General features: G+C 42.4%; 2 long non-coding RNA genes across 2 annotated transcripts; both read right to left on the reverse strand.

The window, feature by feature from the left end:
- Nucleotides 1-2,402: 2,402 nt before the first annotated feature.
- Nucleotides 2,403-6,644, reverse strand: LOC122778507. The gene is made up of 3 exons (XR_006361437.1): nt 6,603-6,644; nt 5,984-6,063; nt 2,403-2,461 (listed from the first exon to the last, which is right to left on the reverse strand). It is a non-coding gene; the product is annotated as an uncharacterized LOC122778507 (long non-coding RNA).
- Nucleotides 6,645-6,751: 107 nt separating this feature from the next.
- Nucleotides 6,752-11,006, reverse strand: LOC122778511. The gene is made up of 3 exons (XR_006361438.1): nt 10,741-11,006; nt 8,741-8,876; nt 6,752-6,842 (listed from the first exon to the last, which is right to left on the reverse strand). It is a non-coding gene; the product is annotated as an uncharacterized LOC122778511 (long non-coding RNA).
- Nucleotides 11,007-15,426: the final 4,420 nt, after the last annotated feature.

Raw genomic sequence — 15,426 nt, forward strand, 5'->3', positions numbered from 1 at the left:
CAGCTGCGTGAGGAAGAAGAAGAAGAAGAAGAAGAAGGTGGATTTAACATTTACACATATTATTTGATACAGTTTTGAGCTCACGTTAAGGAGGAGGGGGGTTCGGGGCTAAGTAACAAAGAGCACGCGCACACGGTCACGCGCGCCTCCGTGGCCGCTGGGTGGCAGTGGTGTGGTTTCTCTCTCGCTCTCTCTCTCTCTCTCTCTCTCTCTCTTTCTCTCTCTCTCTCTCATAGGAGGGAATCATCGGAGGGGAACAAAGAAAGGAGAGGGGGAGGCTGTGTGTGTGTGTGTGTGTGTGTAAAGGAGGGGTGGTCTCTCCTGTGACAGAACATATATGGAAATTAGAGTGGTTCACGTTCACCTCTGCTGGTGCGCGCACCACCACCACATTCACCATCATCACCATCACCTACTATTAAGACCTGGGGCGGGCGCGCGCCAGGCTGCATCACTGATGTGATTCGAGGCAGAAAAGAAAAGCCCAAAAGTGACAGATGTATTGTCGATTAGAGCTATAGAAATAAAAAGCTATACCTATACTGAGATAATGGCGCAGTTACCGTCTACAACTGTCTGCGTGCGCGTGACCCAGTGACAGTAAAAGCTCTTCTTTTTTGAGGTTGAACGTGATTACAATTACTGTCCCTGTCTCCCTGCCTGTCACTGTTTAACACTGCACTATAGAATATAAAGAGGGATATTAAATGCAAATAACTTCTCACTGAAGGCACTTAAACGTGTATATATATATACATATATTAAAAAATAAACCTGATATTTATACAAGCAAGCACTATTTGAAAAACAACACTTGTCCTGTTATATAAGAAAATAGGCCTAATACAGGTGCATTTAAAATATTTAAAATACATATTTTCAAATGTGTATATAGAGCTACACATTTAAATGTAATATCTTTAAAGTCTATTTTTGTGTGTCATATTTCATCATTGTTTTTATATAATAACAAAGCTATCTCTAGTGCTTGTGCAATTGTACAATATTGCCTATAATATCAGATTATTTTTGTTGCGATATACTTTTTATTTTATTTATTTTATTTACTGGGCTGTGTGGATTATCTAGAGAGCCGGTGTTTCTCTCTGTGTGTACACACACACACACACACACACACACACGGAGAGAGCGAGAGCGGCAGGCTGCAGCTGTTCCTCCTCTTGCCGCCGGTGAAAAGCAGCTTCCTGTCGGCTGCTGTCGCTGCTGCGGCCGCTCTCAGCAGCGACGATCTCGGCTCATCGGCGCTGCGCCTTTACGAGCATGAGCGCGGGGTGAGTCGGGACTTGGAAGTGTAAGTTAGCGATTATGTGAAGGAACAACAATAACACCGCACAGACGTTGTTTATTTTCAGACTGCTGACGGTGGCGGCGCCATATTTACCCTGCTGGAAAGCGACTGAGGACGCATTTTACGCATATTGTTATATGTATCTGCAATGTACTTAAATTAAATCCATGTCAGTGTGTTGTTACACAATTACACCTCAACCTAAAACCAAACTCTTGGCTGTTTTAGCAGCATTTAAAACGAATTAAGTGTTTTTTTTTAACATACACTCAGACCACTTTCTTGTGTGAAACTGATCTATTTGGATTTTTACGCACAACATCTAGAATGGTCCAACAAAGAGATAACAAATTAAGAGTCCGTGACAGTTCTCTTGGCCAAATACAATGCCAGAGAAAAGTAAATGACCAGGCTGGTTCAAAACAATAAAAAGGCCACGGGACTCTAAGGTAGACCATCTCCGAGGGCACAGCACATCGAACCTCGAAGCAGCAGAAGACCACACGGGGTGCCGCTGAAGTGTGTGCCTAATAAAATGGCCGGTGAGTGGCGTTGCTGTAGGTTTCGTGCGTCCGTCACGTGGGAAAACACGACTGTGTGTTATTGTGGAGTGGTTTATTCAGGGCCGAGCTAGATTGAAGCTCTTTTTAATCAGTCCACGTGTTAAAGGCTCAGTCAGAGGCGCAGCCCGGCATCAAAGTGAGCCAAGTGAGTCATTGAACTTTGTGGTTAGAAAGGTTAGAGTCGCGGCTGACATGGAACATCTTGTGGCTCCCGCAGGTTCTGTGTGTGTATTTATAGAATTTATGTCTTTGTGAGGTAAAAAAAAAAACCAAAAAAAAAACCCCAAAACCCCCCCCAAAAAAACTATCTTTATGGGGACATTTTTTTCTGGGCTCCACTTTTTAAGCTTTTTCAAGGCTAAGACCTGGTTTTGGGGTCAGGATTTGGACTTAATGTATTATGTCCATAATGTGTCCTCAATAAGATATATAAACAAGTGCGTGTGTGTGACCTTTTCTGCATAAACACTGACCTGTGAGGACCAGTAGTCCTTATGGAGACCAAAACCTGCTTAACCAATTATGGTTAACCATGACGATATGTTTTATGGTGAGGTTAAGGAGGATTAGACAAGGAGAGGAAGTTTTCCTGGAAAAGAGAGAACAGGTGGTCGGTTAGTTAGAGAAGAGGACTGCATTGATTTGTTACTTTTTCTTGCTTTGCCCAAAATCAACAAGTCAACAATAACCTCTCCTTTTTTCTTTTTTTTAAATTTACATTTGCACTGGGGAGCAGGTTTTGACTCAGTTGTTACAAAGGAGAATATAATTGTACTCTTGTACAGTTCAGCAACACGGTCCATGGGAAAACACAAACTCAAGGTCAGAGTGATAGCTACAACGGAAGTCCATATGATAAGAGCCCGAGCATAAAGGAGCTCTTGTGATTGTAAATGTGTAGGACGTTGACTGAATTCTGTATCTTCTGAAGGGTGCGGCTGCATGTTTAGAAGCAGATAACTATACTGTGTCTTCTGTATAGAAATACGTCTCTAAAAATTCACATTTCACACTGAGCCAAAAACACTGCAATATCAGTGTAAATTAGAAATTAAATAGATCGACAGATAGATAGATTGTCATTATCGGTCCGACACTGGCAAAAATTTCTGAATTGGATATCAGAAAAATCAAAAAGTAAATCCAATACTATCCTTAAACCCTAAATGTGATATAGATACACTCAAATCTGGCGACATGGTGTGACAATAAATCTCCCCCACCACTCTCATGTGACCAGACTGTAAGTGCAGATGTCTTCCACGATCATTAGGTTTATGAAATTGCCCGTTATAGCTTGGTAGTAAATGCATGTTTTATTAGCAGCTAAGTTGATTAAACTCCTTTAATAAGACTGTATCAGACTGATATTGGCAGCCGTGCATGCTCAAGGTTGTCATAGTGAACCGTCCTTATTAAAAATATGCACAATTTTCTGTCTATTCATTACGTTACAGGTATTTTGACACACACACACACTGAGCAAGTTTTTTCAGTGTGTAAATAAGAACGAGACACAAAGACACAGAGACAGGCGTCTGCCGCTGCCGCGGCCCCCCAATCAGAACGCTTTCTAATCAGGCAGGGTGAAGGACAGCCCAAAGGGCTTCTCAGTTTCCTCATACAGGGGGTCTTAGCTGGGGATCAACTTTCATGCAAGCACTCCCAAAGAAGGATGTTTCTTTGTTCCACACAGCCTCTCTCTCTCTGTGTGTGTGTGTGTGTCTCTCTCTCTGGCTGAGAGAGACACAATATGAAGAGATGTGATTATGAAAAGATACGACAAGATCCTTTACACACATCATGTGCAGCATCATGTGCAGCACAGACACACAAGACAATTTCAAAGCGCCTCAGAACTGTCTTGGCCATACGGTGTAATATTTTCCACTTTTACACAAATTAAAATTAAAAACACAGTATGTAACACCTCTCGATCAAAACAAGCAGCATGGGATCATGGGAATTGTTGTTTCATTTAGTTCCGTCCCTCACTCTTCTTCTCTTATAGCATAGACGGATTCTTTTCCGACATTTTAATGCAGAAATCTTACATATTCTATCTTTAATTGACGGCAGTAGTGCGGCAGTTTGAGCACAGATCTGTTGTCGTCGGGTTGTTTGGCAGTGCGGCCGCCGTGCGCGGAGACGTGCTCGCCGAGAGGCCGCAGTCGGTTTGTGTGGAATGAATACAATGTTGGACACAAAAGGAGCGCGGAAGAAAGAGAAGTGTCGATCTCCACCTGACTCAGAGCCCATTACAGGGTGAGAGAGGAGACTGAGATGTGTGTGTGTGTGTGTGTGTGTGTGTGGGGAGGAGAGAGGCGGAGGAAGAAAGGCATCCAAAAAAAGGTGTATCACAGTGCACATGCACCCATTCACTGTCATGATTAGCAGCCACCCTCGGCAGCTCGAGCCGGTTGCCAATCAGACTGAATTATTCCGCGGCGAATTGACCAGCAGGCAGTTGACCAATGACCGTTTGCTTTACGCAGAAACAAACACTAATGCTGCTCGGTCTGATTTCATTTCCTATCTATTCTGTCACTCTTTTCATTGATTGGCTCCTGTGCTTTCAACTACAACCCCTCTTTTATCAATCCCACCCACCCTTTATCCCAATTGCTGTTTCTCCCTTTGTCCACAGCATCCAGCTCGTCCCTTTTAGTGTGTGTGTGTGTGTGTGTGTGTGTGTGTGTGTGAGAGTGTGTGCTCATAGCAGAGCAGTGATGAAATCTGGAGTCCCTGTGGCAACAGGCAATCTGTGTGCATGTATGTATGTATGCATGTGTGTGAGAGAGTGTGTAGTTTTCAGGGCAGGTCAGCACAGGCAGCAGTCTGATCCATACTAATGTTCATTGATAGGAAAATCAATGGTGCATTGATCCAAGACTTGGCTCTGAGAGGGAGGGGAGCGGGGGGTGGGCTGTAAGTGTGAAGACCAGTGGAGAAGCAAGAGAAAGACAGAGAGGTGGAGAATGAAAAGCAGAGGAAGGAAAGGATTAGGCAGATGAGGATCAGCACAGAGAGAGAAACAAGGGGGAAAGAGGTGGTTTCAGTGGCACTGCAGGCCTCAGTGTGTCTGCAGAGGATGGAGATGAGAGTTGAGCCCCGGTGTTGCTGCTGCTGTTGTAGAGGAGGAGGGAGGGAGTGGGGGGTGGGGGTGGGGGGGTAAGTTTACGTGTGAACAACCTGTCGTGGCCTAACTATTCTATTTCTCTCTCTGTGTCTCGCAGAACTGCTCTTGAGAGTGCATGAACAAGCCTCAAATGGAACCTGAGAAGAGAAAAGAGGAGAAAAGAGGAGGAGGAGGAGGAGGAGGGAGAAAATCAATTTTCCCAGACAGAGGCAGGCTGGTCTAATGGAGGTCTAAAAGAAGAGGAGGAGGAGAGGACATATTTTCCTCTGATTACCTCCTGTAGCCTCTCTGGCAAACCTTCAAAGCTAGCATCGCTACAACGGCCTTGCTCATCCGACCTTTTCGGAGGAAGGTATGGCGCTTTCATTCGGCAGCAATCAGGGCTTTGAGCTGGACAAAGCGCTGTGCAGCTTTGAAAAAAAATACCCAACATGCTGAATTACTGATTGCACGGAAAAGGCAAGCAAACAAAGTGACCTGATAGACTTTGGACTTGAGGAGAAACTTGTCATCATGAGCACAAGTGCGCTTTTTCCCCCCCACCACTAACTTACTTTAGATTCTTAGCATTTTAAAGGTACATTAAAGCCAATTTCTTATTTTTTTCAATCTCCATCCCGCCCTTTGTTAGAGCTCGGAGAGGGAAAAAAATGAGCTGAATTAAATAGATAAAGGTTTCCATTGGAAGAGAAATGAATCATTTATAAAGGAAGGAAATTTGTCATAAGTGTCTCTGCCAAATGAAGGGAGATACTCTGGAGTAGCTCAGTTTGAGGTCACACGACAAGGTCACCGTGTTCAATTTCCTCCAACAGACTCGACCGTTAATAAACCGGCGAGCGGACAAGTGGACGGTAAATGCAAGCGTCCGGTCTTCAGCCGAGTGAATCTAAACTCGTGCTTACGGCTCTTGAGAACGTACTCGTCGATTGTCATGAGGGAAAATGTTTGATGTACTGTGTTTAAACTTACCCTAAACAGACTTCCACTTACTGCACCTACATGTGGCAATGGTTGTGCGGCAAAGTGGCAGCCATGTGAAGTCAGAGCACCTGCAAAGAAGTTAAAAAAAAGAGGGGGTAAAACAAGGGACAGATGACTGCGAAACCACAAAACCGCTCTGTCACTTTTGGTTTATGTGTGTCTGTTGCTTGTGAATGTTCACCACACTATTAAAACATCATATAGACAAACTTCGGCTCGCCTTTACAGTACAGTGTTTCCTCACCAGGGAGAGTGTTGAAGCTTGTAACCCTCTGTCTGTGAGTCTGAGAGTCTGTCTGTCTGTCAGTGTTTTTCTGTCACTCCCTCCCTGTCTTGTTGGCTCTTTGTGTTTTTCTTTCTCTCTCAGCCTATGAGGTGAAAGTGGCTTCCATGGTAACGGCACACTCTGTTTATGCCACGATGTCTCACTTCATCACAAGCTGTTGATGGCTTTGATTTGCATGTGTGCCTGTGTGCCTGTGTGTTTGTGTGTGTGTGTGTGTGTGTGTGTGTGTGTCCTCAATTCAGCAAAACACCCCCAACACAGACAAGTCCCTTTTACACAGCCAGTTAAAGGCGGGAATGTTGCGCCTCTATTCCGGCTCACCGTTCACTGTATAACAGGAATGAACATGGGATTTGTGGGAGTTCCTGTGAGAGAGAGACAGACGTCAATACTTTACATCCTTACAGTCAGCATGAGAAGCAATGTGTATTTAAATAAAGAGGAGTAATGTCTGACTCCACCTGCCTTCAAAGACATCATTTCTGTTTCCTCGGAGCCTGAAATCAGGGTGCGGTCCACGATAAGTAGTTGATTTTGGCATCTTAATCACTGCTTTTTAGTCTGGAAACAAAACAGAAAAAACACAGAAGATCAACCAAACAATAGCCAAACAAAAAGCCACATGCACAAAAAGAGATAATCGACATGTGCTTTTTATCTTGTGCCATATGAAGTTTACCTTTCAGAAAGCTCCAACAAAGCGAGAAAGAGAAGGAAATAGGCACTTTAAGCTGTTCAGATTAAAAAATGTAAATTTAATCACATTGATTTCCTCATTCGGGGCGAGCTGATCCTGTACACTTAACCACTTAAATTAGCAGCAGAAACAATGATTATGACTTCTTTTCACCAAAACCAGTCGCCCCCAATTAGTGTAGTGTAGGGGAGGGAGAGGAGGGAGGGTGGTGTGGGAGCGGAGGAGGGAGGGAGGGAGGCAGGGCCCTGGCGAGCCGGACCCCCTGCAGGGCAGAGAGGGGGGAAAAATGGATTCCATACCAGGAAATCCATTAGGGCCGGGGAACGGCGTGGGGCTGGCAACACAGAGTGGCCATCGTGTTTTTAAAAACTCCTCATTAGGTGTAATTTCTAAATTACTATCAGCGTGGGCAGAATGAGAAGACGAGGATCTGACCAACTCATCAGGATAATCAGGGTAATGGCATGATTCGCTGTGAGCATGTGTGCATTGAAGCGGCCGAGATGAAAACCAGAGAAGGATGGAGGGTGAATTTTAATGCTGCTGCTGGTGGACACTGACTTTAGGATGTTTTTCCTGCTTTGTTTTTCTTCTTTTTTTATCCTTCTTTTCTTTTTTTATACAACTAACTGATCTGGATAATTGCTGTGGGGGTTGGGCGACCGAAGCAACAAGCTAATAGGAAGCAGGAGTCTCTCTCTCTGTCAGAGGCACAGAAAGAGAGAGAGACTCTGAATGAGACGGAGATGGAAAAATTGGCAAAAAAAGTGAAGCATGTATAGAGGGAGGGAGGGACAGCAGCAAAAAGGTGGAGATCGAGGGGACAGAAGAGAGGAGACAGAGCACTGAGGGGCCTCCGGGGAGAGAGCAAGAGAGAGAGAGAGGAGGGGAGGGGAACATTTCAGGAGGGGAGGAGGGAGGGTGCAAGGAGGAGGAAGGGAGGGAGGGAGGGAGGAGAAGAGGTTAATTTGCACATATTAGAGAGGGCAGGATTTTTCATTAAAAGAGATTGAAGTTGATATATGCCTGTGCGCTCCTGACACACTGTACACTCTGATTGTGTTAAGTCCTTGACAGAACAAAGGATTGCCCCCACCACCTTTCTCTCTCTCTCTCTCTCTCTCTCCATCTATCTGTAACACCAGCTCTGGCAATATTTTTGCAGCCATATACAGCTGTTTCCTAGTCAATGTACAGTAAGTGCATATAGTGTCATGTTACCTGAGGAGGAACAATTCCCTCTGTGCAGATGCACTTACAAAACAAACAAACAAACAAACACAAAAAAACAGTTTAACCGAGGTTTAAATGGGATGTAAGCAGGTTTTTGACAATTGACAATCGTGAGAAAAGCCAAACCATGAATGAACACGCTCATTTCTTCTTCGTCTGCTTTATTTCTAGTAGTAGTGGTGCAAATTGCCGAGTCATTATTGACACAATGCTATGATCTACAGCCATGGATGTTGGTGGTGAACTTTACTTTTTAGCAGGTTCTCCCAGGATATACCTGCACATTCTAGTGTGAAAGAGTCTTCCCTTTTCCCTCCGCAAAGGAGAAAATGGCTTCCATGCATGTATACACAACCCCTTGATAATGCAGTTGGTTTAGCTTTTTCCCCACTTCCTCCACAAACAGGAACCACGTGAAGCTGAGTCAGCGTCACGCACGCCTCGTGTAGCAGCTTAGCCGACACCTCCTGATATTAATTGCTATTCCCCCGTCGACTGCAGGAAGCATTTAATAAAGATCCACACTGACCGGCGCGATGGTAAAGTTGCTTTTTCAGCTGCCCGTGTTTCCACAGAAGGTAGCTGGAATCTGACGAGACCATTGTTGGGAGGCCGACGCTCACCCGGGTAAGCTGATCTGGTCAGGGCCTCGGGCTGTGTTGCTCCTGCGGCAGAAACAACAGAGGCAAAGCTAACAGTTAATGTTGTTTATGATCCGTTGTGGACACACGCAACTGGTATAAGTCTCTCACTTCATTCCTTTCCTTCTCCTTCTTTTATCTTGTTTTCCTCAGGCCACATCTATCATTCCGTGCTGGAGGGTTATACCTGATCTTTGACCTTAGTTAGCGCAGCCCTTGAGACCAGTTTCACACAAACACACATACATACATACATACGAGCCTGCTCACACAGAGCGGGCGATATTGATTGGTGATAGATAGATAGAGCAGGGCTGGGTCTGATAAGGAGGCCATATTTGATGTTTGTTCTGGCAGTTGAGAGAGAGGCAAAGAGAGATTAAATCACAATGAGGAGGCTGCTCCCGTCCTTGAGTTTGTCCCCCACTTTAGGCATTTTGTGGGTTTTGGGTCGACCTTAAAGGACGACGGATGAAGGACGGTGGATGAGGGACGAGGGACACCCAGTTTGCTTAATGTTTTAGAACAGATTCACATTTACTCAGTCTTTACCTCTCACTGTTGACCTAAACTATAATGTAATGATTTACATTATGGAGTTGAGTCTCCACAGTGTGACTGTCCCCAAAACATGAATAATACAAGAACACACATGCACACACACAGGTCCTTCATTTTAAGAATTTGTTTTTCTTGTCACTCCATCAAATACCTTTGGAAAAAAGGTTAGACGTGCTTTTGGCTGCATGTAAACACAAGCGGACTTTTTTTTAAATACAGCAGTGTTAAATGCAGTTACAGTTTATTATACTTTTTGCAGCATAATTTCTGCCCTTAAAAATGATGCATTCAATTATAAATGTGGGATTTTTTCATATACATATATACATATACTATACACTCATTTTACACTTCTTTTTTAGCACAGTGATGTAATATTTATTACTTGGTCAAAAATTAAAATTAATCATTTTCTAGGAAGCAATAATATTCCCACGTATATGTATATATATATATATATATATATATAAATTTAAACCTTGGGCTGAAATATTTGATGTCAGGACACGACGTGTGAAAAAAAACGTCTCACACACACGAGAACATGTACGAGCAAATTCACACATACTGTAGCTTGTTGCACTTGACTGCATTTTCTCCTCTCTGATGTACTGTACAGTACATCATTACTGCCATGCAAAGTATATTTATTATTGGTCCTTTCTGTGTGGTTAAATGACATGTGCACCTCTGATGTGGCAGTGCACTGACCTGAGTGTCCTCTTTACATATGACCAGAGCCAAAGCAGCACCCAAATCCCCCGTTTGCAAAAGCAGTGTGTGTACTTATGAAAGGCTGTATATGTTGGCCAGTGTGTGCGCGGTCTCAAGGGTTGGGAGATTATGTCGACAAAAGGTGCACCTGGTGCTTTAGATTGAGTTTCTCTCCTCCCTTTATCCCTCTTCCATCCCCCTCTCCCCTTCTTCTCTGGCCATTTCCAACATTACCCTGGGACTTTTAAAAGATTAGACCATGGCTTTTCTATATTATAATTGTGCCACTAATGCACGGGCGGCATTTCAGAATGAGGAACGACTAATGGACAAGTAGTCAGAAAACACCTCATAGTTGTGGGAATAAACTTATTATATGTTATTTTACAGGGCTGGAGTATGTCAGGTGTGATAACTCTGATCCAGGAGAAAAAGGTGTCTTGGTCAGGAGAGGTCTTTACTTCTTCATTACTGCAACACTTTCAAGTAAATGCTCTATGTTCCTTGTAATAGAGTAGAATTTATACAAAATAACCAAAGTATAAGTACAGATATCATTGGCACCGTTCTATGACATCATTAGATTGTTATCAACAAAGGTGAAAGCACTTACTGTATTAAAAGTGAGCCACGTCCAGTGTTTCCAAATGATCGCCTGGTCTCCAGATGAAGCGTGGAGGTTGTGAGAGGCTTCGTGGAGCTGGAAAAGAAAGGAAAAAAACTATGAAAAACATCAGAGATGTCTGCGGGACAAATGTCCATTTGGACCCAACAACACAGAGACATCTGAAACTTTTTTCTTTTTTTCTCCCCAAAGAGCCACAAGCCAAAAATATTTCAACCCTGCAAAGTATTTTATAGAAGCTCGAGATTTTTTATTTGCACTTTAATATGAAATGTTATGTGAATGGGATGAAGAAGACAATTAAATAAAAAATATTATATGTGATTGTATGAAGTGACATACGTCAATTCATATGTGAGTAAAATAAAACAAAACAGTGGTAAATGTGCTTTTACAGGACAACTATTTAATGAATCAATTGAAACTAAATAACATTGTCAATTCATCCCTGTTTGTTTTTCCTACTTTAATGTAATAACTTTCATGTGTCCAATTTGCATTTTCTGTAACAAAACTTTATTTTTTAATACAAAAAACAGGAATGTGTATATTGTATACATGTTATATATTATATTATAGTTCACTATAAAAGATAGTGACCTTTAATGTCACAGGGAGTAGAGAGACATCACTTCTGGGTGGGATTTTCAATGTCTGCAAGATCACACACACACGCACACGCACACACACACACACACACACACACACACACACACACACACACACACACACACACACACACACACACACACACACACACACACACACACACACACACACACACACACACACACACACACACACACACACACACACACACACACACACACACACGTGTCAAAGGCTGAATTAGACATGATTCCACATGCTTTTATCGCCGCTTGCCATTTTACATTTCTTTTACAAGTCCTTGTTACTACTTTTAGAGCTTGATGATCAATGTATGATAGAGCCCAACTATTTAAAGCTCTAAAGTAGTAACAAGTAATGTTTAAAGAGACTACCAGTTAATGGTCCTCCAAAAAAGGTATAAAACAAGACTGGACTGTTCTTTCCAAGTAATAGCACCTACAATTGCCTGACTAATGTCCACTCTTTTAAAAAGCAGCTGGCTTTTAGTTGAATGAGTGTTTTATGTGATTTTATTACTGTTCTGTATTTCTGATAATTGTGTTCTATTTTTTGCATGTGTGAAAGGTGCTATATAAATAAAACTGACTCACTTACTCATTAGTTACAAATTAGGGGGAATTAAAAGTGTCACAGCCATCAGACTGACTGGATTTTTTTCTCTTTTTTTAATTTATGTTATCAGGGTGAAAGTTCTGTACACACACCTCTCCCTCTCTCTGTGTGTGTCTCTGCAGTCACGTACCTCTCTCAGCCGCATGTATTTGTGAGCAAAGAATCAGTTGTACGTGCACACACACACACACACACACACACACACACACACACACACACACACACACACACACACACACACACACACACAGCCCACAGCCCACAGTCTCCAGTCTGCATAATAAATGAGGTTTGTTGATAGGTGGAGGAACAGGGGTGGGTCACTCTCTCTCTCTCTCCCTAACACACACACACACACACACACACACAGAAATCTGCATGTACCATTATGCAGCCTGGGTATATACCATTTAACAGCTGTTGCCGTTGGAGAAATCCCAGCTCTTCTTTTTCATGCTTGCTCACTCATTTACTGTGATAGCACCAACCCTTCCAACAAACAACAAAAAACACTTTCAGCCCTAAGAATTAGCTTTAAGTCTCCACAGGGACAAAATCCCCCCTCACTGTAATGTCCTTGAGCAAGGCACGGTATCCGCAGCATGTGTGAATGTGGAACCATCTCCTCCTCCTCCTAATAAATGAAAAGTCACATCTCTGACTTAAAACAAGTACAAAAGGGGGGAATCATTTACACTTCCACTCTATCATTTTAACTGTAATTGTCACACATGATCACACACACACATTCCTTTGACCTGCCATCACCATGAAACCAAAGGCTGGACTTATTTATTAATATAGACCTCTCGCCGAGCTCACCATTTGAAAGTAATTATCGGTAATGATCTGCCGGTGACTGATCTATTTTTACCTGATGATCAAACCAGATCTCATCTCAGATCTATATCCTGTCACATTCATTACCCCCGCAGCCCCCCAACCACCACCACCATCACACACACAAGATTACAATTCATCTCTGCCAGCACCACCTGTCTTTGCACTGCTGCAGCACCACTCGCTCTCCACCACGCAGGCAGGCCGGGCCCCTTCATTGTGATGGTAAATATAGGAAATACAGGGGGAAAATACCATGTAGTAGCAACATTGGGGAAATTAAGATTAAGATTATGGTTTGCCGTGAGTGAATACACCTTATTATGTCAAATTCACAAAGTAACGTGGTATATGGAAACCACATGAGACAAAAATGTCAGTATAGAGTGGGAAAAAAAAAATAATAAGGGGGCTCTTCTCCACGAGTTTAATTGAATTTATACATAATTTAGCAGCCTGCATACGTTTGTGCTTGGGTCATGTGGCTTCCCTGCAGTTAGCTGCTCCGGTCGATGGTCTTCAAAAAAACAAAAAACACACAACAGGACTTGGAGGTCGTCAGAGAACAGACAGGAGGCTCTGCTTTTTTACACATCACACCATTTGATCATGTGGTGCCCAAGCGTTGATTCAGTAATTACAGAAGTGCTAATGAGTATAAATATATTATTATTATAGGAAACCACACATACACAGTGTATTAAAATCACATGTTGTTGTCAACACTTTAAGCTTTAATTTTATAAAACATATATAAAAGAAGGGGGAAAACCAAATCATGTAGGATAATTATTGCACTAAATAAACATAATATTATCTTTAAAATGATTCTGTACAAATGATATGCTATATGACAATATATGATTTATGAAAGTGGGTGAAAATGATATGCAAAGGTCATCAAATGTGTTGTTTTAGCAGTGCTATAATGACCAGTGAGTGTATTTTTATTTACATTATTGGAACACAGGACACTTTTAAATGTTTACAGCTTGTACAGGTTAGTGTGAGTGTCAGGGATTTTTAATGTGACTTATACACACAATAGCGCCACACTGGTTAAACCTGGAGTGGAACCATCATCTATATATATATGTATGTGTGTGTGTGTATGTACATATATATATATATATATATATATATATTCCTGTGTTTGTTCTACTATCTCATGTTGACAAATATTGGCTGTGGAAAAATAATTATATGTATGCACACACACACACACACACACTCACAGTTAACATAAGTGTAGAGTCTGCTGCTGTTCTTCTGCTGCATTTCCCTTTACAAAGGGGAAAAGCAGGCAACAGAAAAACCACTTATTCAAGCAGGAACCCGCCCTTTTTTTCTCTCTCCCCCTTTTGCGGTTGAATTAAATGTCCATTGGTGCACACACACCTTTCCCTCCCCCGCTTGTCTGCGCCCTTTTTTTCGCAAGCCCCGTTTTTCTTGCCGACAGCAGCAGCAACAGCAGCAGCAGCAGCAGCAACAGTAGCGGGGCGGAGAGAGCGAGCTGACCGAGCAGCGCGTCACTATGCGCGGCAGGAGAGCGAAGCATGAGCCGCTGACTCCCGGAGACACGACTTTTTTTCTTTTTTTTTTCTTTTCTTCCCCGACGTCTGTTCACGGTTAAAGAACGTAGTATACAATGTATACAATTTACAGGAAGTAATTTTAGCCAAAGTATTTTTTTTTTTAATTATATTTAATTTTTTTAAGGTTTTGTGCACAAGCCTGAGGTCAATGACCCTCAAAATGAAATACATAAATATTACATTTTAGGATAAATTCGTATCTATTCATGTATATTTAGTTATTTTTTTGTAAATTAGCAATTTTCTTTAAAACAATAGCAACGTTGTACATTTTAGTCAATTATTTATTTATTGACTTTCAAAAGAAAATCATTATAGGTCCATTTGTTTTTTTTCAGCTTAATGTAATTTGCTTTTTTTTTTCTTTCTGTCACTACATATTTGTTGTTGTGGCGTTAAGAAGTGTGTGTGTGTGTGTGTGTGTGTGTGTCGCAGGGTGACACTGAGAGAGTCACTTAGCAGAAGAATACAAGCTGTCTTACAATGAAGAGGGATGAGGCTGAATCCTGCTGCTTCTTCTCGCCACCATTATCCAACAGGAGAGAGACCTGTGGGGGGGCACACACACACCCTGGGAATCTCCTCAGCTGTCCTCCCCCCTCCTCAACTCTCTCCTTGTATCCTTTTTCCTCCAGCCTTAACACCTCTGTTTGCTATATCTGGTTCCACTCGGCAGTGGATCAGAGCCTCTGGCAGCTGACTGCAGGTTTCTGGCCAGACTTAAACCTCCTAATAGCATCCACTCTGTGATGATTTACACTGCATTACAGTACACACCAGCGGCTGCTTCCTCCTGTTAATGCTTTATTACACTAGAGTCTTTCTGGGCTTTATTGCTCTTTGCTCTCTCTCTCTCTGGCTATTTCAGGCTAAGGTGTAATTAAATAATTTAAGTGAGTTACCAAACATGTGCCAAAACCTGTGCAGGAATTATTCACGGTGTTAAGTTCACCTGTTATATGGTTTTGCTTTCATTTAGATGTAATGTCCTGTG

Source organism: Solea senegalensis, linkage group LG1 (assembly GCF_019176455.1).
Source record: "Solea senegalensis isolate Sse05_10M linkage group LG1, IFAPA_SoseM_1, whole genome shotgun sequence".
NCBI lineage: Eukaryota > Metazoa > Chordata > Actinopteri > Pleuronectiformes > Soleidae > Solea > Solea senegalensis.